The sequence below is a fragment of the Oncorhynchus keta genome, chromosome 25 (assembly GCF_023373465.1).
Source record: "Oncorhynchus keta strain PuntledgeMale-10-30-2019 chromosome 25, Oket_V2, whole genome shotgun sequence".
NCBI classification, from domain to species: domain Eukaryota; kingdom Metazoa; phylum Chordata; class Actinopteri; order Salmoniformes; family Salmonidae; genus Oncorhynchus; species Oncorhynchus keta.
In genome coordinates this window covers 28,091,486-28,118,696 of record NC_068445.1, presented here as the reverse complement: position 1 = coordinate 28,118,696, position 27,211 = coordinate 28,091,486, and the positions used below count along the sequence as shown (strand labels likewise).

The window sequence follows — 27,211 nt, the reverse complement described above, 5'->3', positions numbered from 1 at the left end:
CCCACCCTGCATTAATTTCACTATTTATGTTTTTCCCATCCTCAACTACATACCTTTTCAAATCAAATAGTATCTCCACCAAGTGTACAAAACATTAAGAACACCCTCTTAATATTGTTTATATAATACCAATGAGTTTCAACTTCATGAGATGTAAGATCAGCTCCATTTCACAATGAGAAACCTCACATTGGTGATATCATTGTCATGTAATTTCTCATTCACATCGCAGGCACTGACATAATGACTCGGACCAGCAAAGCTTCTGATAATGCCTGACCTAATCCTTTTCCCATAGTACTCTACTTCCCTCTCTCCTCCCTCTCTGTTGTTGGCTCACAATGTACTAAACCCAGTCAAACCTCCCCTCGTCCAAATGTTTTTGCAATTCCCCTCTAGGAGTTATGATTCAACTAAAACATAATCTCAATTCTTCTCAAAGCATGAAGCATTGCAAGATAAACAAAATTGTGGGGAAAAAAACATCCTTTTATCCCCTTTTAGTGGTAAGAGATTGAGTATGTTTGGCATTCCCAGGGTTTATGGGGTTCTGGTCAAAAGTAGTGCATTACATAGGGAACAGGGTGCCAGTTGGGATGCAGGCCCAACCAGTCTGAGTAGTGCTCTCTGGGTTTATAGAAATAGTGCCATGCTGGCCTAATCACATTACAGGTGCCATATTATGGAAAGCTGTCACTTTCAATTTGAGCCACCCCCCTGTAGCGCTCTAAACAAGCCCTTTCTTCATATTTCTGTTTGGATTCTGGCTAGATAGAGGCAGCTCACTTGGGCTGTGTCCAAAATAGCACCCTATTCCCTAGTACCCTATTCCCTACTTTTGACCAGGGTCCAAAAGGCGTTGGTCAAAAATAGTGCACCATATAAGGAATAGGATACCCTTTGGGGCACATCCTGGAACTGGGCGTAATGGGGGAGTGGAGGCTGTCCACATCTGCAGCAGCAGTGTCGATCATATGTTTACAATTAGTGTTGGTGAGGGAGATGGCGGTGGGGGGAGGGAAGGGAAGGGAAAGGGGGACAAACTAGCCCTTGTGACCTCTTCATACTGAGTCACATGTCTGATCTCCCTCTTGTCTTCCATTTGAAGCCCTGTCATGAGTCTAGTCTACCAATCTGTCCCACTGAGGAAACCATGTCGGTGGTAGTGGCCCTGCAGTTACTTAATAAGTTCACTGGAAAAGTGTATGCAGCCAATCGCTCTGTGCTTCTAGCATTGAGGAAGGTAAACTGTGGCGATATGAAAGACAAAAAGGAGGGGGGAGAGTAGGCCTATTACACTGCAGCAGTCAAAATCATTTCTCCTCCAATAGAGTGAAATGACTCAGGAACAGTAGGAGTTGGAGCTCTTTTGTTTAGAAATGAATCATTTGAGAGAATGAGAGTTTAAACCCTCTGTTTTTCCAAACTGAAGAACCTGATTTTGTAGCCATTCATATCCCACTTCCCCCAAGCAACCCGTGGATGAGCTCTCTCACTCTGTCCATCCTGTATGCAAGGCACAGTGTGTTGTCTGGTTCATGTGTGTCTGATGGTTAAACTAAAGAGACAACCTGCTGACAGCACAGAGCTACTATGCCAACAGGCAGGGAGATTTATGAAAATACGCTGTGTGTCATTTCCCCTCTATTTCACTTTGTCATGAAGTGTGTGTGTTTGTTTGTGTGCATGCCCTTCGGTGCTCCCGGCTCCCAGCTCCAATAAACTCCTCTAGGCACGTCAACAGGCCTACTAGACCAAGAAGGAAAGAAACCCAGCATCAGTAGTCTGTATTCATGGATGCCGAGGGAATCCAGGCTGCATCACATCCGGTTGTGATTGGAGTCCATAGGGCGGAGCACAACTGGCCCAGCGTTGTCCGGGTTTGGCCGGTGTAGGCTGTCATTGTAAATAAGAATTTGTTCTTAACTGACTTGCCTAGTTAAATAAAGGTTTAAAAAAAAGCCAGGTTTCCCCAAAAGAATTGACCAAGAAAACAAAAAAAAATAAAATTATCTTTTGTCTCATTTGTCTCTGTGTCATAATCTTCCTTCAATTTGCAAGAGCCTGAATGTATCTCACGGGAGACAGCATCCGAGCGAGAAAAACAGCGCCCCTCTGTCTCTCTACGTGTAGGCCATCTAACTGATGCTGTCTGGTCCAAACCAGTATGACATCGTTGCCGCCCGTAGCATTGAAGGCAAGGGAAGCAAGCTGAGCACTTGGCCTCCCCTGATAAAAAAGTATAGCGTTGAGCTAAACTGAGCGTGCTCAACTGTGAATGGTCCTGGCTCACCAAAAAAAGAGTGTCAATGGAATCCAGCTTGGATTTTGACGTAACTACTATTAAATCCCATTGAGGGTATACATCATTGACAGAAAAACTTGAATTTTTGCATCTCGGTGTGTTGTTATCCTCCAGTGGCTAACTAGCTAGCTAGCTAAAATTGTGCCTTTCCTAAATTAGCCATGGATAGAGATTTGGAATTGTGGTTTAACTTAATTCTCTGTACTGGTCAATGATTATAACAGGGATTCTGATCCTTCCATTAATTCATACATTGTTGTGCCTCCGGCCCGAGAGAATTGAAGTTCAGTATGTAGCTGTAGATGTAGAAGGCTAATGTTAACCAGCTAACGTTGTCCATGAATGGAAGTTATTTTAGCCAGGTAGCCTAGGACAACAAAAATTAAAAGCGTCTACTGTATGACAGTGATAGACCGTTTGAAAGAGAGGATGGCATTGGCGTTTCTTTACAAGTAGGTTCGAGTCAACATGTTTTCTACTTGCACGCAAACACACACGTGCACACACGTGCGCACACACAGAAATCAGAACCATGGACAGCCATATCATATTTAGCTTACATTGATTGGACTAAATCATTTTTGGGATTGTGTAGTTGTCACTGTATTAGACTGAAATGGTGCTGGAATAGTGGAGGCAGGGGATAGTGTTCCATTTGGGATGCATATAATGCTGAGAAAGTTGAAAAAAACTACACTGAACAAAAATATAAATGCAACATTCAACACTTTCAAAGATTTTAATGAGTTACACTTCATGTAAGGAAATCAGTCAATTGAAATAAATTCATTGGGCCATAATCTATGCATTTCACATGACTGGGAATACAGATATGCCATTGTTGGTCACAGATACCTTAAAGAAAAGGTAGGGGCATGGATCAGAAAACCAGACAGTATCTGGTGTGACCACCATGTGCTTCATGCAGCACAACATCTAATTCAAATAGAGTTGATCAGGCTGTTGATTGTGGACTGTGGAATGTTGTCCCACTCTTCTTCAATGGTTGTGCGAAGTTCCTGGATATTTGCGGGAACTGAAACACGCTGTTGTACACATCTATCCAGAGCATCCCAAACATGCTCAATGGGAAACATGTCTGGTGAGTATGCAGGCCAATGAAGAACTGGGATATTTTCAGCTTCCAATAATTGTGTACAGATCCTTGTGACATGGGGCCATGCATTATCATGCTGAAACATGAGGTGAAGAAGGCAGATGAATGGCACGACAATGGGCCTTAGGATCTTGTCACGGTATCTCTGTGCATTCAAATTGCCTTCGATAAAATGCAGTTCTGTTTGTTGTCCATTGAAGTCGGATAAGACCCTGGGGAGGATAACAAGCATGTAGATGAGCTTCCCTGAGACGGGTTCTGACAGTTTATGCAGAATTTCTTCAGTTGAATTATCTGGCTGGTCTCAAGACCATCCCGCGGTGATGAACCTGTGTAATGATCATGCTGTTTAATCAGCTTTGTGATATGTCACACCTGTCAGGTGGATGGATTATCTTGGCACAGGAGAAATGCTCACTAACAGGGATGTAAACAAATGTGTGCACAAAATTTGAGAGAAAGAAGCTCTTTGTGCGTTTGGAACATTTCTGGGATCTTTTATTTCAGATCATGAAACATGGGACCAACACTTTACGTTTATATTTGTATTCAGTGTATAAAGAAAATACCTGATTGTCCCTTGTGATTAAAGCCTCCATAGGTAGTGCAGAGGCAAGAGTAAACAATTGGAGAAAATACATTTTATTATCCTGCAACATTGTAATACTGTGTATAGAATAACTCATTTATGGATAAATGTATTCACCCTTCATTTACATGAAGCGCCTTGTAGGAGAAACACAATAACTCCTCTATAGATGAGTACATACTGTAGGCTCCATCCCAAATAGCACCCCTGTATGGTGCACTAGTTTTGACCAGGGCTCATTGGAGATCTGGTCTAAAGTAGTCCAGTATATGTAATAGGGTGCCATTTGGGACTCAGCATAGATTAAAGCAAAATAAGAGATAAATTGACACAGAATCAATCAGGTTCACAATATTATGAATGTGCTCCATGTTTTTCAGTTAGAACATTGATCATTATATTTTCTGCCATCTCCTCTCCTGAACATACTCACCAATCTACCCCAGGTAGTGAAAGGGGGAAAAGCTTTCTCAATGGTTTATGAACACACTCAACAGTTCCCAGCACAAGTGGAGATTTTTACGATGGGGCTGAAGTTATGGACTCTCATAAATATGCACACACGTGCTGCTTGAGGTGGGTTATTGGCACTGGCAGGCCAAGTTAAAATGTCACATTAAAGCAGCCATGCTGTTGACAGGACCTTTTTGTCCTGGTCAGAGCACACACACACACACACACACACACACACACACACACACACACACACACACACACACACACACACACACACACACACACACACACACACACACACACACACACACACACACACACACACACACCTGTAGTAACCTCTCTATTCTCCCTCTGTTTTGTCTTTGTAAGACCATTTCTACTATCACTTCAGTTAATATTCTAACAGAAGTCCACTCTTTTCTAAATCCAATGTAAACGGAATAAAACCTGTAACGAATGCATCTCAATCACCTAGCAGATTTAACGAGAAAAATGCTTACTTGTTGAGTCTCTTGAAATTGAAGGAAAAAAGAGGAAGAGAAAGAGAGAGAAGCAGAAAGAAAGAGACATCAAAGCAGGGCTCCCTCCACTGTTTCTCATACAAGGGGAACAGGGCCTACATCAGACAAGCTCTTCTGTAAACAGTGTCCTCAGATTCTGCCAGCATGAAGTTCCCCTTCACTGGGATGCTTTGTCTATCAAAGTGGACCATAGTGGGGCAATGGAGCTGCACTCATCTTTACCTCTATAGAAAGCTGGGGCGGTGCCCTGTCAACCTCTCCTCTCCTCCGAATCACAAAATAAAGGTGATTATCTCCACCCCTCCTCCACCCACCTTCAACCACCCCTCCCCTCTTTCTCTCTTGCTCAGTTCATTCTCTTTCATGTATTTAAATCTTCCCCCTGTGCGGTGATGCTTCTCTTTTCCGACACTCCTTAGTTTTGTTGTTTTCCTCTTCGAAAGGTGTTTTTGTCTTTTTACTTCAATGCTGTGGCTACATTTCATCTGTCTTTTTACATTTGCTCAATCTTTTGTTTTTACAAAGCATTGATTACCACAGAGGAGAAAACGAGACGAAACACACCCTAGAAGAACATACAGTTACCACAACTGTCACCACTCAACATGCCCTGCTACACAACCAACAGCGTCAAGGATGTCTAAACCTTGACCTTCCAGGTTGTGTAATGTAGAGTGTTGTGGTTTCCTCTGGCCTGCCTGAGTCACTGAGAGGAGAATAATTGCAGGTCTGGTTTCTTCCCTCCATTGTTTTCAATGGGCTCTCCCCTTCTCATCCTCCTTTTCATCCTCCAGTGATCAAAGCCTGTTCTCACAGATAAATTTCCCCCAAGGACAATGCCTCTTCTCTAGGTTCTGTCAGGTTCCCTTCTATGCTTTAATTTCATCTCTTAAACTTTTTTTCAATCCTTACCTCTCTTCTTTTGTGGAAGCTGTCAGTCATGACAGTTTGTTGCCGGGAGGGACTTGTTGGAAGAGAAGGTAGGCAGCACTTCTTACAAAGAGAAGCCGCCTGGCTGCACCTCACTCACACTGTCACTCAAACACACAGCACCTGTGTCGGCTCGCTCACACCCTGACAGACTCACACTCCACATTGGCTTTCATACATAGGCAACCGCAACAACACACCTGAGAAAAATAAATAAATAAAACATAACAGACACCTTGACCTCTGTTGTGTCATGCAACAGGTAGGTATCGTATCACCGCACTGTGAGGGGAGCTGAGCAGGAGTGGTGAGGTGAGCCGAGCGCAGAGCAGTTGCATTGTCTGAGCCTCTCAGATCACAGGCGTGGAGGAAACTCAGAGTGACAGAGCCGCAATGGAGCTGTGGCAGAGCCGCGATGACAGTGCTGAGATGACAGACAGGCCCTGACACACGCTGACATCTCCCTGTCGCCTCGGGGTGACAGACAGACAGACAGGTTATCTATCAGTGAAACCTGAGGGTCTCTCCCTCTCAGAAGCCTGCAACCACAGCCACAACATGCCAGCCCTCCCTTCCTTCGCCTCACACCCTAGTCCTCCAAGTTCAGACAAAGAGACCAGAGTGACAGAGAGGGGAGAGAAAAAGAGAGGAGAAAAGTATCATTTCATTTGATGGAGAGAGAGAAAAAAATGGGGGGGAAATATGAATGTGTATGCCCCTGAGGAGAGGGATTGGGTTTGTGAAACATGAATTACACCTTCATGTCCCTCCCTTTATTCCTCCCTCTATCTGTCTCTTTTACAGTGTTTCACTCTGCAAAGAAAGAGCTTGTGAGCTATTCTCCCTGTTCTTGTAAAGAGAGCCAACAGACAGCAAGGAAAAAAGTATTACACTAATGTTACATTAAACAAGTAGGTTCTCTGCAACTCTCAAACTCTAACTGCCAATCGTACATCAGCTGTATCCACCACACCCGTGCACTAATGTTGCTACTTGTCTACTATCCCATCCATTGACAGTCCAGAAGCCTATAGCATTAGCCACATGAGACCCCTGGGCTCCAGTTCACACCTAGGGGGTAATTTTCTAACTAACTCCCTGAATAAGCAGGAGCCAGCTGGGTGCTATAAAATCATCTCAAGTTCTCAATAACCCAGCACGCTGAAAGTGGCAGTAAGAAACTTGTGAAGTAATTTTGATGAGCCTCAAGTCACACCTCCCTTTAAACATCCTGAGACTACTAGTCAGCAGTCTGGAATGAGGATATTAGCTTGTAAGTGAGGTAGCAACTTTAGCACAATGGGGTATTTGGCTGAAGAGGATTTTTTATTATTATTGCATTTTTATTTCACCTTTATTCACCTTTATTTAACCAGGTAGGCTAGTTGAGAGCAACTGCGACCTGGCCAAGATAAAGCAAAGCAGTGCGCCACAAGCAACAACACAGAGTTACACATGGATTAAACAAACATACAGTCAATAATACAATAGAGAAAGTCTATATGCAGTGTGTGCAAATGAGGTAGGATAAGGGGGGTGAGGCAATAAATAGGCCATAGTGGCAAAATTATTACAGTATGGCAAATTAAACACTGGGGTTTAATTTACCTAGCAACGACTTATAGATGACCTGGAGCCAGTGGGTTTGGCAACAGATATAAAGCGAGGGTCAGCCAACGAGAGCGTACAGGTCGCAGTGGTGGGTACTATATGGGGCTTTGGTGACAAAACGGATGGCACTGTGATAGACTGCATCCAATTTGCTGAGTAGAGTGTTGAAGGCTATTTTGTAAATGACATCGCCGAAGTCAAGGATCGGTAGGATAGTCAGTTTTACTAGGGTATGTTTGGCAGCATGAGTGAATGATGCTTTGTTGCGAAATAGGCAGCCAATTCTAGATTTAATTTTGGATTGGAGATGCTTAATGTGAGTCTGGAAGGAGAGTTTACAGTCTAACCAGACACCTCTGTATTTGTAGTTGTCCACATATTCTAAGTCAGAACAGTCCAGAGTACTGCTGCTGGACAGGTGGGTAGGTGTGGGCAGCGATAGGTTGAAGAGCATGCATTTAGCTTTGCTTATATTTAAGAGCAGTTGGAGGCCACGGAAAGAGAGTTGTATGGCATTGAAGCTCGTATGGAGGTTAGTTAGCACTTTGTCCCAAGAAGGGCGAGAAGTATACAGAATGGTGTCGTCTGCGTAGAGGTGGATCAGAGAATCACCAGCAGCAAGAGTGACATCATTGATGTATACAGAGAAAAGAGGCGGCCCGAGGATTGAACCTTGTGGCACCCCCATAGAGACTGCCAGAGGTGCGAACAACAGGCCCTCCGATTTGACACAATGAACTCTGTCAGAGGCTAGGCAGTCATTTGAGCAACCAAGGCTGTTGAGTCTGCCGATAAGAATATGGTGATTGACAGAGTCGAAAGCCTTGGCCAGGTCGATGAATACAGCTGCACAGTATTGTCTCTTATCGATGGCGGTTATGATATCGTTTAGGACCTGAGGTGCACCCATGACCAGCTTGGAAACCAGATTGCATAGCGGAGAAGGTACGGTGGGATTCGAAATGGTTGGTGATCTGTTTGTTAGAAAGATAGGATAGATATAGGTCTGTAGCAGTTTGGGTCTAGAGTGTCTCCCCCTTTGAAGAGCGGGATGACCGCGGCAGCTTTCCAATCTTTGGGGATCTCAGACGATATGTAAGAGAGGTTGACCAAGCTAGTAATAGGGGTTGCAACAATTTCGGCTGATAATTTTAGGAAGAGACGGTCCAGATTGTCTAGCCCTGCTGATTTGTAGGGGTCCATATTTTGCAGCTCTTTCAGAACATCAGCTATCTGGATTTGGGTGAAGGAGAAATGGGGAGGCTTGGGCAAGTTGTAGTGAGGGCTGTTGACCGGGATCGGGGTAGCCAGGTGGAAAGCATGGCCAACCGTAGAAAAATGCTTATTGAAATCCTCAATTATAGTGGATTTATCGGTGGTGACACGTGTTTCCTAGCCTCAGTGCAGTTTTGATGATATATAATGTCCAGTTTTCATTCAGTTCAATATTTGTAAAATACCTGATTGTCAGATGAATTTAGAGATAAGCCTCAACACAAAACAACGTATTGTATCTCAGAATGAAAAAGGCTAAATAGAATGACTAAATTGGCAACTGCACTCGCTATTCTATCCTGCCCTTGGCTTGGCCTCCGGAGTTGAGTGTTTGAGGACAAAGTCAAGCTGTAATATTCCTCCAGAGCTAAATAATCTAGGTGGTGTGTTTTGTTGTGAGACAAACTGTGATTACAGACATTCTCTCTCTCTCTCTCTCTCTCTCTCTCTCTCTCAGCATTTGGAAGTAAAATAGACAGTAGATAGACGTAGTAAGTAAACATTTCTGTGCACATAGCCTGTCTTCTCTTGAGAGCCAGGTCTGCCTACGGCAAGGCTATGCTTACTGAGTCTGTACATAGTCAAAGCCTTCCTTCATTTTGGGTCAGTCACAGTGATCAGGTATTCTGTCATTTTGTACTCTCTGTTTAGGGACAAATAGCATTCCAATATGCTCTGTTTTTTTGGTTAATTCTTTCCAATGTGTCAAGTAAATATTTATTGTTTTCTCATTGCTGTCCTTTGTGAACAGAGACCCATGACCAGCTTGCTTAGGGGACTCTTCTCTACTTTAATCTCTCTGTAGGTGATGAGGTTGTTAAGGAAGGTTTGGGAATCGAGTCCTTTTAGGCTCGGGACAGACACCTGTAACGGTTTTCTTCTGGTGAAAGAGAGGCGGACCAAAATGCAGCGTGGTGGTTATTCATGTTTTTAATAAAGACGACTATACATGAACTGAACAGACTAAACAAAACAAGAAAAGTGAAAACCTAAACAGTCCTATCTGGTGCAAACACAGAGACAGGAACAATCACCCACAAAACCCAACACAAAACAGGCTACCTAAATATGGTTCCCAATCAGAGACAATGACTAACACCTGCCTCTGATTGAGAACCATATCAGGCCAAACATAGAAATAGACAAACCAGACACACAACATAGAATGCCCACCCAGCTCACGTCCTGACCAACACTAAAACAAGGAAAACACATACGAACGATGGACAGAACGTGACAGAACCCCCCCAAGGTGCGGACTCCGAACGCACAACCTAAACCTATAGGGGAGGGTCTGGGTGGGCATCTGTCCGCGGTGGCGGCTCTGGCGCTGGACGTGGACCCCACTCCATAATTGTCTTAGTCCACCTCCTTAGCGTCCCTTGAGTGGCGACCCTCGCCGCTAACCATGGCCTAGGAAACCTAACAACGGGCCCCAGTGGACTGAGGTAGCTCAGGACTGAGGGGAAGCTCGGGACTGAGGGGAAGCTCGGGACTGAGGGGAAGCTCGGGACTGAGGGGAAGCTCAGGAGTGAGAGGAAGCTCAGGAGTGAGAGGAAGCTCAGGAGTGAGAGGAAGCTCAGGCAGGTTGATGGATCTACCAGATCCTGGCTGGCTGGAGGTTCAGATCCTGGCTGACTGGCAGATCCTGGCTGACTGGCGGATCCTGGCTGACTGGCAGCTCCTGGCTGACTGGCAGATCCTGGCCGACTGGCAGTTCTGGCAGATCCTGGCTGACTGGCAGATCCTGGCCTACTGGAAGTTCTGGCGGATCCTGGCAGACTGGCGGATCCTGGCTGACTGGCGGATCCTGGCTGACTGGCGGATCCTGGCCGACTGGCGGATCCTGGCTGACTGGTGGATCCTGGCCGACTGGCGGATCCTGGCTGAATGGCGGATCTAACTGATCCTGGCTGACTGGCAGATCCTGGCCGACTGGCGGATCCTGGCTGACTGGCGGATCCTGGCAGACTGGCGGATCCTGGCAGACTGGCAGTTCTGGCGGATCCTGGCTGACTGGTAGTTCTGGCAGATCCTGGCTGACTGGCGGATCCTGGCAGACTGGTGGATCCTGGCTGACTGGTGGATCCTGGCAGACCCTGGCTGACTGGCGGATCCTGGCTGACTGGCGGATCCTGGCTGACTGGCAGATCCTGGCCGACTGGCAGATCCTGGCCGACTGGCAGATCCTGGCCGACTGGCAGTTCTGGCGGATCCTGGCTGACTGGCGGATCCTGGCCGACTGGCGGATCCTGGCTGACTGGTGGATCCTGGCAGACTGGCGGATCCTGGCTGAATGGCGGATCTAACTGATCCTGGCTGACTGGCAGATCCTGGCCGACTGGCGGATCCTGGCTGACTGGCGGATCCTGGCAGACTGGCGGATCCTGGCTGACTGGCAGTTCTGGCGGATCCTGGCTGACTGGTAGTTCTGGCAGATCCTGGCTGACTGGTGGATCCTGGCTGACTGGTGGATCCTGGCAGACTGGCGGATCCTGGCTGACTGGCGGATCCTGGCTGACTGGCGGATCCTGGCTGACTGGCAGATCCTGGCCGACTGGCAGATCCTGGCCGACTGGCAGATCCTGGCCGACTGGCAGTTCTGGCGGATCCTGGCTGACTGGCGGATCCTGGCAGACTGGCGGATCCTGGCTGACTGGCGGATCCTGGCTGACTGGCAGTTCTGGCGGATCCTGGCTGACTGGTAGTTCTGGCAGATCCTGGCTGACTGGCGGATCCTGGCAGACTGGCGGATCCTGGCTGACTGGTGGATCCTGGCAGACTGGTGGATCCTGGCAGACTGGCGGATCCTGGCTGACTGGCGGATCCTGGCACACTGGCGGATCCTGGCTGAATGGCGGATCTAACTGATCCTGGCAGACTGGCAGATCCTGGCCGACTGGCAGTTCTGGCAGACTGGCAGTTCTGGCAGATCCTGGCTGAATGGCGGATCCTGGCAGACTGGTGGATCCTGGCAGACTGGCGGATCCTGGCTGACTGGCGGATCCTGGCAGACTGGCGTAGTTATTTTGTTATGTGTTTGTTTTTCTATGTTGTGTTTTAAGTTTTGCCTGGTATGGTTCTCAATCAGAGGCAGGTGTCGTTAGTTGTCTCTGATTGTTTTCTATCTTTGTGTATGTCACCAGACAGGACTGTTTCGTTTCGTGTCATTCTCTTTGTTATTTTTGTTTTAGTGTTCTGTGTTTCATAAATTCATCATGAACACGTACCTCGCTGCGCATTGGTCCTCCGATCCTTGCTACTCCTCCTCAGAAGAGGAGGAAGACGAGCGTTACAATGGGACCACGCAGCCTTCATACCGCTCAGGAAGGAGACGCATTCTGTCTCCTAGAGATGAACGTACTTTGATGCGAAAAGTGCAAATTAATCCCAAAACAACAGCAAAGGACCTTGTGAAGATGCTGGAGGAAACAGGTACAAAAGTATCTATATCCACAGTAAAACGAGTCCTATATCGACATAACCTGAAAGGCCGCTCAGCAAGGAAGAAGCCTCTGCTCCAAAACCGCCATAAAAAAGCCAGACTATGGATTGCAACTGCACATAGGGTCAAAGATCGTACTATTTGGAGAAATGTCCTCTGGTCTGATGAAACAAAAATATAACTGTTTGGCCATAAATGACCATCGTTATGTTTGGAGGAAAAGGGGGTAAGCTTGCAAGCCGAAGAACACCATCCCAACTGTGAAGCACGGTTAATTAGCCTATCAGAAGCTTCTAAAGCCATGACATCGTTTTCTGGAATTTTCCAAGCTGTTAAACGACACAGACAACTTAGTGTATGTAATCTTCTGACCCACTGGAATTGTGATTCTGTGAATTAAAGTGAAATAATCTGTTTGTAAGCAATTGTTGGAAAAATTACTTGTGTCATGCACAAAGTAGATGTCAATACTGAATTGCCAAAACTATAGTTTGTTATCAAGAAATTTGTGGAGTGGTTGAAAAATTAGTTTTCATGACTCCAACCTAAGTGTATGTAAACTTCCGACTTCAACTGTATGTGTTACGACTTCTAGGAGTAGTGGGTGCGGAGTTAGGTGCAGAGAGACTTCTAGGAGTAGTGGGTGCGGAGTCAGGTGCAGAGAGACTTCTAGGAGTAGTGGGTGCGGAGTTAGGTGCAGAGAGACTTCTAGGAGTAGTGGGTGCGGAGTTAGGTGCAGAGAGCAGAGGGTAAAGGACAACTGTATTTATTCCGGGAAAAAGTAGGTCACGCCAAAACACCAGGCGCATACAATGACCGGCCCAAAAACAGGACACAAACAGTCCGGAGAAATACAGAAAATATCACATCCACAAAAGGAACAGAGAAACAAGCACAAAAGCCGGCGGGCCTACTGGGTTTAAATAGCCCACAATCCCAACCTTAACACAAAACAGGTGCAACTAATCAGACACAACTAAATGAAACAGAAAAGGGGATCGGTGGCAGCTAGTAGGCCGGCGACGACGACCGCCGAGCACCGCCCGAACAGGAAGAGGCACCATCTTCGGCGGGATTTGTGACAGTATGTTGAATATGTTGGGGTTCAAGCTGCATCCCTCTCTCACCACATGGCCCTGAGGAAAGAAACGTGTGTGTTTTTTGTCAATTTTAATCGCACACCTGTTGTTTGTGTACATGGATTTTATAATGTGGTATGTTTTCCCCCAACACCACTTTCCGTCACTTTATATAGCAGACCCTCATGCCAAAATTAGTCAAAAGCATTTTGTAATCAACAAAGCATGAGAAGACTGCATTTGTTTTGGTTTGTTTGTTTGTCAATTAGGGGCAGCAGATAGCCTTGTGGTTAGAGCGTTGGACCAGTAACCGAAAAATTGCAAGATCGAATCCCTGAGCTGGCAAGTTGTTCTGCCCCTGAACAAGGGAGTTAACCCACTGTTCCTAGACCGTCATTGAAAATAAGAATACGTTTTTAACGGACTTGCCTAGTTAAATAAAGGTAAAATAAAAAAATAGGTTGTGCAGGGTGAATACGTGGTCTGTTGTATGGTAATTTGGTAAAAAGCCAATTTGACATTTGCTCAGTAAACTGTTTTCACTGAGGGAATGTATGAGTCTGCTGTTAAAGCAGAGGATTTTCCCAAGGTTGCTGTTGACGCGCATATCCCACGGTTGTTAATGGGGTGTAATGTGGTAAAATCTCTCTCTCTCTCCGCAACAAATTACATTGACTGACAGCTCCAATCATTCCACAGTATTTGCTCGGCAAGTACAGATGTGAGTGACACACAACTAATGGGAGGAGGCTGTCAGTAGAGGAAGACAAGAAATTAAACAGGAAACAAAATCCTCCCTGTATGACACCCTCCCCCTTGTCCCCCTCCTCCTCACCCGGTTCCCTCCCTTCTGTCATCTTCCTTTCTGCCATTCCATTTCCACCAAATCCGTTTTGATAGCACATCACTGGGCCTGGCAAATGGCAGATAATCCTTCACAAGTTTATCACTAACCCCCTTTTTTTAAATGTTGTCTCCCTACACATATGCCTGCCTTGCTTGCTGACACAATCTGCCAACCGGTGCAAGCCAGGTTTTCCGGATCACACATCAAAAAGCAGCAGAGACTCCCCAGCACAGCACAGTGAAGGGATGTCATGATAACACGCAGCACTCCACTGTGTTATGGAGGCTCAGTGTGCTTCAACTCTACAAGAAAATGTCAATTCTAAGCCGCACCATTCTCATTTAGACCATTCATGTTTAATGGTTTTCATTGCAAAATGATGAGCAGTGATTTAAGAGAATTAAATAGAATTAAATGGAAATAAGAAAGTCATTTTTGTATCCCAATAAAGAAAACCTCATTACTGGAACTACATAATAATTTATCATAACTCCAAAGGAAATAAAATACACACATTATTCATCACAATGGGGAAATATTCCACATACAATTGGATATTCCAGTAAAGAGATGCCTGAAGTGACTGAGGTTGGCGACAAATACCAGCAGTGAGAAACTCTAAGGAAAGGAATTAACTCTGTGAGTTAGTCTGTGCTGCTTCTAAAGCGCCTAAACAAGTAATGGATTGGCCTAAGGGATGAAGTTCATGCAGCAGAGGAAGAGAAAGAGACCACCTCACTTGATTACAGTATTTTCAGTTCTTTCTCTTTCCTAAACTTGATCTGATGAAGACTTAAATCCTCCTCTTGTTTTATTTAGTGCTCAATAAAGGAGCAGCCAGACACCAGGAGAAGTCATCCATCCTGTGCAGCATTGCTCAATCTCAAATGGCACCCTATTCCCTATTTAGTGCACTACTTTGACCAGGGTCCATAGGGCTCTGGTCAAAATTAGTATACTATATAAGGAGTAGGGCGTCATTTGAGACCCAGCCGTGCAATACCTCCATTCCTTTCCCTTAGGTCAAACTGCCAGTAAATCTCTCTTTACAAAACCAGTCCATTCAGCCTGCCAGCCTGCACAGATACATGCCCACCACAGCACCCTCCCCGGCTCCTTTTCAACACCTTTTCCTAGGAGACGCGGGGATATTACAAAGATAAAGCAGTGAGATAAGAGGAGAGATAGAGGGGGAGAAGTGGGAAGAATGAGGAGGGGAAAGTGGAGTTGTGGGTGAGGGATAGAAAAACATTTATGCTGTAAAATAAAAGAGAGAGAGAGCAAAAGCAGAGAAAATAGAGAAGAGTGATTGTTTCTGGTACTTTGTTGGAGTGATTGAGAGTAGAGTGAACGGTGGAGGTGTAAAGTACAAACAGAGGAATGACGAATGAGAGACAGATGGAGGGAGGAAAGGATGAGGCCTGAAGTATTCCCTCATGAGCCTGAAGAAAGAAGTGAGCGATAGCTAGGGAGGCCTGCAGAGCCTCCCTCGCCTCCATACATGGTGAATGCTCTCTCTTTTTTTCCCAACCCTCTGTGTTGGTATGAGTGAGTGTGAGAGAGAGACTGAGACTATTGGACTAAGGAAATTTGATTTATGTCTTGGAACTTTGATCTCCTAAAAGGCTTGAGGATTTACGCAACAATAATTCTTCTCGACACCAGCTGAAATAAATGATGTGCCGGTGGCAAGAGTCCAGAATAGGTTTTAATAGACTGACCAGTGCTGCAAGAGAGTGAGTGAGAGAAATGAGGGAGACAGAGAAAGAGACAGATGGGGGAGGGGATAAAGAGGGAGAGGGGGGGGGAGATAGAATGAGAGCAAGAGAGTGAGAGACAGAGAGAAAGCGACAAAGAGAGGGGGAGTGAGAGAGAGAGAAATAAAGAGACAGAGAGAGCAAGAGTGAGAGACAGAGAGAAAGAGAGATAGAGAGGTCTCAGACGGAATCCAGGGAGCCTTGATTTACAACAGATAATGAAAAAAACACCAAGGACACCGACCATAAGCAACTCCATAAGAAAAGAGTAATAGTCTGTGTTCTCTGTGTTTTCCCATCATATCTAGTGTATTCGACAATAATGAAATCAGCCTAGCTATCTCCAGGCTCACAGAGAGAGACACACGTTACTTACACCTGGTTTATAGCAGGACTGGAGTAGGTCACACAGTGGAAGCACAAATAGTTATAGCATGCTTCATAAGCTCAAAGCTCTCATAAAAGTAACAAAGTACACACCACAGAAGACAAGAGAGAGAGAGAGAGAGAGAGAGGGAGAGGGAGAGAGAGAGATGAACAGAGTTTCTTAGAACAAGGAGATATATACTGAGTAGCGACACAAAGACAAGAAGGAATAGTTCATCTCCACACACACACACGGTACCTTTTCATTTTCTTATTTTCACCTTCACCAAAGGGATGGGCTGTCAGTCCAATAATTTGACTCTCTGAACGGCTCTGAAAAAAGGCCCCAAATTTGCCAGAGCCATAAGTCCACTCTACCCTCTCCCTCCCTCTCGCTTCCTTCTCTAGCTCTCCTTCTCTAGCTCTCTTTCTCTTCCCTCCTGCCCTCTCGCTTCCTTTCTCCCTCCTGCCCTCTCGCTTTCCTTCTCTCGCTTCCATTCTCCCTCCTGCCCTCTCGCTTCCTTCTCTCGCTTCCTCTCTCCCTAATGCCCTCTCGCTTCCTTCTCTCGCTTCCTTTCTCCCTCCTGCCCTCTCGCTTCCTTCTCTCGCTTCCTTTCTCCCTCCTGCCCTCTCGCTTTCCTTCCCTCACTCCCTCTCTCCCTCCTGCCCTCTCGCTTCCTTCTCTCGCTCGCTCTCTCCCTCCTGCCCTCTCGCTTTCCATCTCTCGCTCGCTCTCTCCCTCCTGCCCTCTCGCTTCCTTCTCTCTCTTCCTTTCTCCCTCCTGCCCTCTCACTTCCTTTCTCCCTCCTGCCGTCTCACTTCCTTCTCTCGCTTCCTTTCTCCCTCCTGCCCTCTCGCTTTCCTTCTCTCGCTTCCTTTCTTCCTCCTGCCCTCTCGCTTTCCTTCTCTCGCTCCCTCTCTCCCTCCTGCCCTCTCGCTTTCCTTCTCTCGCTTCCATTCTCCCTCCTGCCCTCTCGCTTTCCTTCTCACGCTTTCTCTCTCCCTCCTGCCCTCTCGCTTTCCTTCTCTCTCTTCCTTTCTCCCTCCTGCCCTCTCGCTTCCTTTCTCCCTCCTGCCCTCTCGCTTTCCTTCTCCCGCTTCCTTTCTCCCTCCTGCCTTCTCGCTTTCCTTCTCTTGCTTTCTCTCTCCCTCCTGCCCTCTCGCTTTCTTCTCTCACTTCCTTTCTCCCTCCTGCCCTCTCGCTTTCCTTCTCTCGCTCCCTCTCTCCCTCCTGCCCTCTCGCTTCCTTCTCTCGCTTCCATTCTCCCTCCTGCCCTCTCGCTTCCTTCTCTCGCTTTCTCTCTCCCTCCTGCCCTCTCGCTTCCTTCTCTTGCTCTCTCTCCCTCCTGCCCTCTCGCTTTCCTTCTCTCGCTTCCTTTCTTCCTCCTGCCCTCTCGCTTTCCTTCTCTCGCTCCCTCTCTCCCTCCTGCCCTCTCGCTTCCTTCTCTCTCTTCCTTTCTCCCTCCTGCCCTCTCACTTCCTTCTCTCGCTTCCTTTCTCCCTCCTGCCCTCTCGCTTTCCTGCTCTCGCTTACTTTCTTCCTCCTGCCCTCTCGCTTTCCTTCTCTCGCTCCCTCTCTCCCTCCTTCCCTCTCGCTTCCTTCTCTCGTGAGAGAACTTCCTTTCTCCCTCCTGCCCTCTGGATGAGTTCCTTTCTCCCTCCTGCCCTCTTGCAGTTTCCTTCTGACAAGTGCCTTTCCTCCCTCCTCCCCTCTGAGGCAGCTTCCTTCTCTCGATGTTTCTCATGAACCTCCGGGCCCTCTTGATGTTCCTTCTCTGCTTCCTTTCTCCCTCCTGCCCTGGGAGGAGGACACAATGGAGCTTCCTTCTCTCGGGCTTCCTTTCTCCCTCCTGCCCTCTGAGGTTCCTTCTCTGCTCTCGTCTCTCCCTCCTGCCCTCTGCAGAGATGCTTTCCTGGTATCTCGCTCCCTCTCTCCCTCCTGCCCTCTGTCTTGACAGAGCCTTCTCTGGTGTTCCATTCTAGAACCTCCTGCCCTCTGCTTCCTTCTCTCGCTTTCTCTCTCCCTCCTGCCCTCTCGCTAGCTGAGAGAGCGTGGTGAGGAGACAGATTCTCTCTCCCTCCTGCCCTCTCGCTTTCCTTCACTCGGACATGCCTCCCTCCTGCCCTCTGGTTCCAGTATCGAAGGCAGCCGATCTGAGAGCAGAGGAGAGAGCTCCCTCTCTCCCTCCTGCCCTCTCAGCTGAATCCTCTCTCCCTCCTGAACTCTCAAGAAGGTCCTTTCTCCCTCCTGCCCTCTCAAGCTTTCCTTCTCTCGTCTGTCCTTTCTCCCTCCTGCCCTCTCACTTTCCTTCTCTCGCTCCCTCTCTCCCTCCTGCGGTCAGGGATGAGTTCCTTCTCTGAGGTTCCATTCTCCTTCCTGCCCTCTCGCTTCATTCTCTCGATTTCTCTCTCCCTAGGGTAGGGCAGTCTGAGCTTCCTTCTCTCGCTCTTTCTCTCCCTCCTGATGTCTCGCTTTCTTTTCAAAATCTCGCTCCCTCTCTCCCTCCTGCCCTAGAGGCAGCTTCCTTCTCTCTCTTCCTTTCTCCCTCCTGCCCTCTCAGGCTTCCTTTCTCCCTCCTGCCCTCTCGCTTCCATTCTCCTTCTCTCGCTTTCTCTCTCCCTCCTGCCCTCTCGCTCTCTCTCTCCCTCCTGCCCTCTCGCTTTCCTTCACTCGCTACATCTCTCCCTCCTGCCCTCTCGCTTCCTTCTCTCGCTCCCTCTCTCCCTCCTGCCCTCTCGCTTCCTCTCTCCCTCCTGAACTCTCGCTTCCTTTCTCCCTCCTGCCCTCTCGCTTTCCTTCTCTCGCTTCCTTTCTCCCTCCTGCCCTCTCGCTTTCCTTCTCTCGCTCCCTCTCTCCCTCCTGCCCTCTCGCTTTCCTTCTCTCGCTTCCATTCTCCTTCCTGCCCTCTCGCTTCATTCTCTCGCTTTCTCTCTCCCTCCTGCCGTCTCGCTTCCTTCTCTCGCTCTTTCTCTCCCTCCTGCCCTCTCGCTTTCCTTCTCTCGCTCCCTCTCTCCCTCCTGCCCTCTCGCTTCCTTCTCTCTCTTCCTTTCTCCCTCCTGCCCTCTCACTTCCTTTCTCCCTCCTGCCCTCTCACTTCCTTCTCTCGCTTCCTTTCTCCCTCCTGCCCTCTCGCTTTCCTTCTCTCGCTTCCTTTCTTCCTCCTGCCCTCTCACTTTTCTTCTCTCGCTCCCTCTCTCCCTCCTGCCCTCTCGCTTCCTTCTCTCTCTTCCTTTCTCCCTCCTGCCCTCTCACTTCCTTTCTCCCTCCTGCCCTCTCACTTCCTTCTCTCGCTTCCTTTCTCCCTCCTGCCCTCTCGCTTTCCTTCTCTCGCTTCCTTTCTTCCTCCTGCCCTCTCGCTTTCCTTCTCTCGCTCCCTCTCTCCCTCCTGCCCTCTCGCTTCCTTCTCTCGCTTCCTCTCTCCCTCCTGCCCTCTCGCTTCCTTTCTCCCTCCAGCCCTCTCGCTTTCCTTCTCTCGCTCCCTCTCTCCCTCCTGCCCTCTCGCTTTCCTTCTCTCGCTTCCATTCTCCCTCCTGCCCTCTCGCTTCCTTCTCTCGCTTTCTCTCTCCCTCCTGCCGTCTCGCTTCCTTCTCTCGCTTCCTTTCTCCCTCCTGCCCTCTCACTTCCTTCTCTCGCTTCCATTCTCCCTCCTGCCCTCTCGCTTCCTTCTCTCGCTTCCATTCTCCCTCCTGCCCTCTCGCTTCCTTCTCTCGCTTCCATTCTCCCTCCTGCCCTCTCGCTTCCTTCTCTCGCTTTCTCTCTCCCTCCTGCCGTCTCGCTTCCTTCTCTCGCTTCCTTTCTCCCTCCTGCCCTCTCGCTTCCTTCTCTCGCTTCCATTCTCCCTCCTGCCCTCTCGCTTCCTTCTCTCGCTCTCTCTCTCCCTCCTGCCCTCTCGCTTTCCTTCTCTCGCTCCCTCTCTCCCTCCTGCCCTCTCGCTTTCCTTCTCTCGCTCCCTCTCTCCCTCCTGCCCTCTCACTTTTCTTCTCTCGCTCCCTCTCTCCCTCCTGCCCTCTCACTTTCCTTCTCTCGCTTTCCCTCTCCCTCCTGCCCTCTCGCTTTCCCTCTCCCTCCTGCCCTCTCGCTTTCCTTCTCTCTCTCTCTGTCTCTCCTCTCTCTCTCACTCGCTTTCCTTCTCTCGCTCTCTCTTGCTTTTTTCTCTCTCTCTCTCTCTCTCTCTCTCTTTCGCTCTCTCTCTCACTCTCTCTCTCGCTTTCCTTCTCTCTCTCTCTCCCTTTCCTTCTCTCTCTCTCTCTCTCTCTCTCTTGCTTTCCTTCTCTCTCTCTCTCTCTCTTGCTTTCCTTCTCTCTCTCTCGCTCTCTCACTCTCTCTCTCTCGCTTTCCTTCTCTCTCTCTCTCCCTTTCCTTTCTCTCTCTCTCTCTCTCTTGCTTTCCTTCTCTCTCTCTCTCTCTCTTGCTTTCCTTCTCTCTCTCTCGCTCTCTCACTCTCTCTCTCTCGCTTTCCTTCTCTCTCTCTCTCCTTCTCTCTCTCTCTCTCTCTCTTCTTTCCTTCTCTCTCTCTCTCTCTCTTGCTTTCCTTCTCTCTCTCTCGTTTTCCTTATCTCTCTCTCTCTTTCTCTCGCTTTCCTTCTCTCTCTCTCGCTTTCCTTCTCTCTCTCTCTCTCTCTCTCTCTCTCTCGCTTTCCTTCTCTCTCTCTCTCTACTGTGACAGCTGGTTGTACTCAGTATTGGGTCTAATGTGGTACTTTGAAATAGCAATCAATGCCTTTGTACTGCAGGGAGGGCTTGTAAAAGTGTCATTGAGAGGAATATACAACGCCATATTTCACCCGGTTTTTCTATTTATAAATGCTGATTTACGGCTGCAGAAATGTGTACCCATTAAAGATGATATGATGTATTTCAGCCTCGTTCTGAAACGCATTAATCTCTCTCTCGCTCTCTCTCTCTCTGTGTGTGTGTCCTTGTATTCTGTGTAGCTTAGGAGGCACCGGTATTGTAACCTTCTGGCAGGCCCTGCAGAAGCAGCTTGCTCTCTCTCCTTGCAACTAAATAACCCTTTATAGGCCCAAACTTAGCCAAGTTATTGGGGTGCTGTGCACATGCACTGAGCCGGGGAAGGAAGGACAAAACATATCAACTGGATAAAAATGGAGATGCAAGAATACCAAAAAGAGAGATGAAGTGGAGAATCAGACAGCAGAGATGTGAGGGGGGAAATGATACAGCTACATATCCTCCCAGTAATCGATATAAGTATTGATTGCTATAGCAGAGCTGTTGGTGTTGTGTTATGTTATGTGGAGGCCTCACATATGAAGGCTGATGTTGGAATCTCCTCTCTCACACATACAGCCCCCCCCAACTCCTCTCTGTCTGTCTGTGGAGCGATGATTAATGGTTGGACTGCAGCAGTAGCCGGGGTCAGCAGGGGAAATATTTCATAAGTGTCAGCTTGGCCCACAGCCATTAACTCAGAGTTACAAATGAGAATGCACATGCACGCTCCAATGACAAACAGCCGGATGCATGGGACTTTCTGGGGCACACATGGCCGTAGAGGGGGGTTAGGGTGATGTATAGGACTCCTTCACTTTCATGTATTCATCTCCAGTCTGAATTACAGCCGGGCCCACTATGAATTACAGCCGGGCCCACTATGAATTACAGCCGGGCCCACTATGAATCACAGCTGGGCCCACTATGAATTACAGCCGGGCCCACTATGAATTACAGCCGGGCCCACTATGAATTACAGCCGGGCCCACTATGAATTACAGCCGGGCCCACTATGAATTACAGCCATGATTCTTAAATGGAAGAAGTTTGGAAAGCATATTTTGATTGTTTTGCTTTTTAAGCAAATTGCTTCCTTACAGTAACAAATTAATTATAGTGACTAGTGGCTAAATTAAATGTAATTGTGAATCTTCAATGATTGTCCATCTGGATCTGTTCATACAGTGCATTCGGAAAGTATTCAGACCCCTTCCCTTTTTCCACATTTTGTTGAGTTACAGCCACATTTAAAATGGATTAAATAAATAAAAATCCTCATCAATCTACACACAACACCCCATAATAACAAAGTGAAAACAGTTTTTTTATGTTTGCAAATGTATAAAAAATAAAAAACAGAAATTCCTTATTTACATAAGTATTCAAACCTTTTGCTATGAGACTCGAAATTGAACTGGTGGATCCTGTTTCCATTGATCATCCTTGAGATGTTTCTACAACTGGATTGGAGTCCACCTGTGGTCAATTCAATTTATTGGACATGATTTGGAAAGGCACACACCTGTCTATATAAGGTCCCACAGCAAAAACCTAGCCATGAGGTTGAAGAAATTGTCCGTAGAGCTCCGAGACAGGGTGGTGTCGAGGCACAGATCTGGTGAAGGGTACCAAAAACGTCTGCAGCATTGAAAGTCCCCAAGAACACAGTGGCCTCCATCATTCTTAAATGGAAGAAGTTTGGAACCACCAAGACTCTTCCTAGAGCTGGCCGCCCGGCCAAACTGAGCAATCGGGGGAGAAGGGTCTTGGTCAGTGAGGTGACCAAGAACATGATGGTCACTCTGACAGAGCTCCAGAGTTCCTCTGTGGAGATGGAGGAACCTTCCAGAAGGACAGCCATCTCTGCAGCACTCCACCAATCAGGCCTTTATGGTGGAGTGGCCAAACTACTCCTCAGTAAAAGGTACATTACAGCACGCTTGGAGTTTGCCAAAAGGCACTTAAAGGACTCTCACACCACAAGAAACAAGATTCTGTGGTTAGGTGAAACCAAGATTGAACTCCTGAATGCCAAGTATCATGTCTGGAAGAAACCTGGCACCATCCATACGGTGAAGAATGGTGGTGGCAGCATCATGCTCAGGGGATGTTTTTCAGCAGCAGGAACTTTGAGACTAGTCAGGATCGAGGGAAAGATGAACGGAGCAAAGTACAGAGAGATCCTTGATGAAACCTGCTCCAGAGCGCACAGGACCTCAGACTGGAGCGAAGGTTCACCTTCCAACAGGACAACAACCGCAAGCACAAAGCCAAGACAACGCAGGAGTGGCTTCGGGACAAGTCTCTGAATGTCCTTGAGTGGCCCAGCCAGAGCCTGGACTGTTCTGATCGAACATCTCTGGAGAGACCTAAAAATAGCTGTGCAGTGACGTCCAACCTGACAGGGCTTGAGAGAATCTGCAGAGAAGAATGGGAAAAACTCCCCAAGTACAGGTGTGCCAAGCTTGTAGCATCATACCCAAGAAGATTCGAAGCTGTAATCGCTAACAAATGTGCTTCAACAAAGTACTTAGTAAAGGGCCTGAATACTTATGTAAATGTGATATTTCCGTTTTTTATTGGGTATTGTGTGTAGATTGTTGAGGGGAAAAAAACACTCATACTGCCTGCCTTGTGGGAATAAATGTTGCTTATTATTGACAGTCTATGACCATTTTATTGTAACTGAATTTTTAGATGTATTGTGAATCACATGAATATCTCTCAGGTGAGCATGGGAAGAGTAGGATATTGTTACAATAAAAGTCCATAGGGCAGCGCACAGTTGTCCCAGCGTCGTCCGGGTTTGGCGGTCATTGTAAATACAAATTTGTTCTTATCTGACTTGCATAGTTAAATAAAGGTTAAATAAAAAAAGTATCATATATATATATATATATATATATATATATATATATATATATATATATATATATATATATTACATATTTATGATAACCAAACATGTACAGTACCAGTTAAAAGTTTGGACACACCTACTCATTCAATGGTTTTTCTTTATTTTTACTATTTTCTACACTGTTGAATAGTAATGAAGACATCATGACTATGAAATAACATATGGAATCATGTAGTAACCATAAAAGTGTTAAACAAATCTAAATATATTTGAGATTCTTCAAAGTAGCCACCATTTGCCTTGATGTCAGCTTTGCACACTTGGCATTCATTGTATTTAATGTATTTATTTATTTTGCTCCTTTGCACCCCATTATTTTTATTTCTACTTTGCACATTCTTCCATTGCAAAACTACCATTCCAGTGTTTTACTTGCTATATTGTATTTACTTTGCCACCATGGCCTTTTTTGCCTTTACCTCCCTTCTCACCTAATTTGCTCACATTGTATATAGACTTGTTTATACTGTATTATTGACTGTATGTTTGTTTTACTCCATGTGTAACTCTGTGTCGTTGTATCTGTCGAACTGCTTTGCTTTATCTTGGCCAGGTCGCAATTGTAAATGAGAACTTGTTCTCAACTTGCCTACCTGGTTAAATAAAGGTGAAATAAATAAAAAATAAAAAATTCTCTCAACCAGCATCAAGAGGTAGTCACCTGAAATGCATTTCAATTAACAGGTGTGCCTTGTTAAAAGTTAATTTGTGGAATTTCTTTCCTTAATGCATTTGAGCCAATCAGTTGTGTTGTGACAAGGTAGCGGTGGTATACAGAAAATAGTCCTATTTGGTAAAAGTCCATATTATGGCAAGAACAGCTCAAATAAGCAAAGAGAAACAACAGTCCATCATTACTTAAAGACATGAAGGTCAGTCAGTACAGAACATTTCAAGAACTTTGAAAGTTTCTCCAAGTGCAGTCTCAAAAACCATCAAGCGCTATGATGAAACTGGCTCTCATGAGGACCGCCACAGGTAAGGAAGACAGTTACCTCTTCTGCAGAGGATAAGTTCATTAGAATTACCAGCCTCAGAAATTGCAGCCCAAATAAATGCTTCACAGAGTTCAAGTAACAGATTTCATTTGCACCAAGTATGCGCACCAGATGGCACCCTATTCTCCATTGTGCATTACTTTTGACCAGGGCACTGTATAGAGAATGGTGTGCTATTTGGGACGCAAAGCCAAGTGCTGTGAATGCCTCGGTTGTACTTCTATCAAATGCCCTCTCTGGATCATTGCAAAAACACCTTCTGATGTCAGCTGAAATTTCACACAACAATGTAGGACAACCTGATTTGAGTCAGACGGGGCCTGGAAGTCCGTCAGTTAGTCTGTTCTCCCTGGATCTTCACCCGCTATTCCATCTTTTTTTTATACATTATATTGTACCAGAAATATGTAAATATCCCACTTCTTATTGTGCATGTGTGCGTGTTGCTCCGAGTGTGTGTGTGTGAGAGAGAGTGTCTGTGAGAGAACCCTGTATGTAGATACTGATGTTTTAAACCAGAACCAATCACAATCCTTATTTTTAAACTATTTGACCAGAGTGGAATGTTGCCTACTTTGCTCCTTTTCTGTTAAGAGGTTGAGGCCTAAATGTAATGTCTGCTACACCCTATGAAAGTCTTATTCACCCTGGAGAACACAGACGGGGCTAGAGCAGCAAAGCCCCAGCCTCAGGCCTGTATTCCCATTCCACACACCACATAAGTCACACACAGATAATTAAATAGGAGTTATTTACATTCATTTCTCCTCCACTGCCCCTCAGACCATTTATCATTCTCCTCTCTGTGCCTGCAGCTTACAGTAGATGCATCCCAAATGACACCCTATTCCGTACTTAGTGCACTGCTTTTGACCAGAGCCCATATGTGAGGGGTATTGACATGTTGAATGAACTGAGCTGTCTGTTTGAACTACTGGCACACAGCTCGGACACCCATGCATACCCCACAAGACATGCCAGCAAAGGTCTCTTCACAGTCCCCAAGTCAACAACAGACTATGGGAGGAGCACAGTACTACATAGAGCCATGACTACAGGGAACTCTATTCCACATCAAATAACTGATGCAAGCACTAAAATTAATGCAAAAAAGTGCATGAAAATATACCTTATGGAACAGCAGAGACTGTGAAGCAACACAGACATAGGCACAGACACATGTATACACACACACACACACAACAACATATGCACTATACACACACGTACACATGGATGTTGTGTTCGCTAGAAGCATGTGTTTCAGACATAAGGAAGTGGATGGCTGCAAACTTTCTACTATTAAACTCGGACAAAACAGGGATGCTTGTTCTAGGTCCCAAGAAACAAAGAGATCTTCTGTTGAATCTGACAATTAATCTTAATGGTTGTACAGTCGTCTCAAATAAAACTGTGAAGGACCTCGGCGTTACTCTGGACCCTGATCTCTCTTTTGAAGAACATATCAAGACCATTTCGAGGACAGCTTTTTTCCATCTACGTAATATTGCAAAAATCAGAAACTTTCTGTCCAAAAATGATGCAGAAAAAGTAATCCATGCTTTTGTCACTTCTAGGTTAGACTACTGCAATGCTCTACTTTCCGGCTACCCGGATAAAGCACTAAATAAACTTCAGTTAGTGCTAAATACGGCTGCTAGAATCCTGACTAGAACCAAAAAATTTGATCATATTACTCCAGTGCTAGCCTCTCTACACTGGCTTCCTGTCAAAGCAAGGGCTGATTTCAAGGTTTTACTGCTAACCTACAAAGCATTACATGGGCTTGCTCCTACCTATCTCTCTGATTTGGTCCTGCCGTACATACCTACACGTACGCTACACAAGACGCAGGCCTCCTAATTGTCCCTAGAATTTCTAAGCAAACAGCTGGAGGCAGGGCTTTCTCCTATAGAGCTCCATTTTTATGGAACGGTCTGCCTACCCATGTCAGAGACGCAAACTCGGTCTCAACCTTTATGTCTTTACTGAAGACTCATCTCTTCAGTGGGTCATATGATTGAGTGTAGTCTGGCCCAGGAGTGGGAAGGTGAACAGAAAGGCTCTGGAGCAACGAACCGCCCTTGCTGTCTCTGCCTGGCCAGTTCCCCTCTTTCCACTGGGATTCTCTGCCTCTAACCCTATTTACAGGGGCTGAGTCACTGGCTTACTGGGGCTCTCTCATGCCGTCCCTGCAGGGGGTGCGTCACCTGAGTGGGTTGATTCACTGTTGTGGTCATCCTGTCTGGGTTGGCAC

At 46.6% G+C, this 27,211-nt stretch overlaps 1 long non-coding RNA gene across 1 annotated transcript; it reads right to left on the bottom strand.

Moving 5' to 3' along the window:
* Window positions 1–13,002: 13,002 nt before the first annotated feature.
* Window positions 13,003–16,784, bottom strand: LOC118358484 (uncharacterized). The gene is made up of 2 exons (XR_008079071.1): window positions 16,561–16,784; window positions 13,003–13,388 (listed from the first exon to the last, which is right to left on the bottom strand). It is a non-coding gene; the product is annotated as an uncharacterized LOC118358484 (long non-coding RNA).
* Between the last annotated feature and the right edge of the window lie 10,427 nt (window positions 16,785–27,211).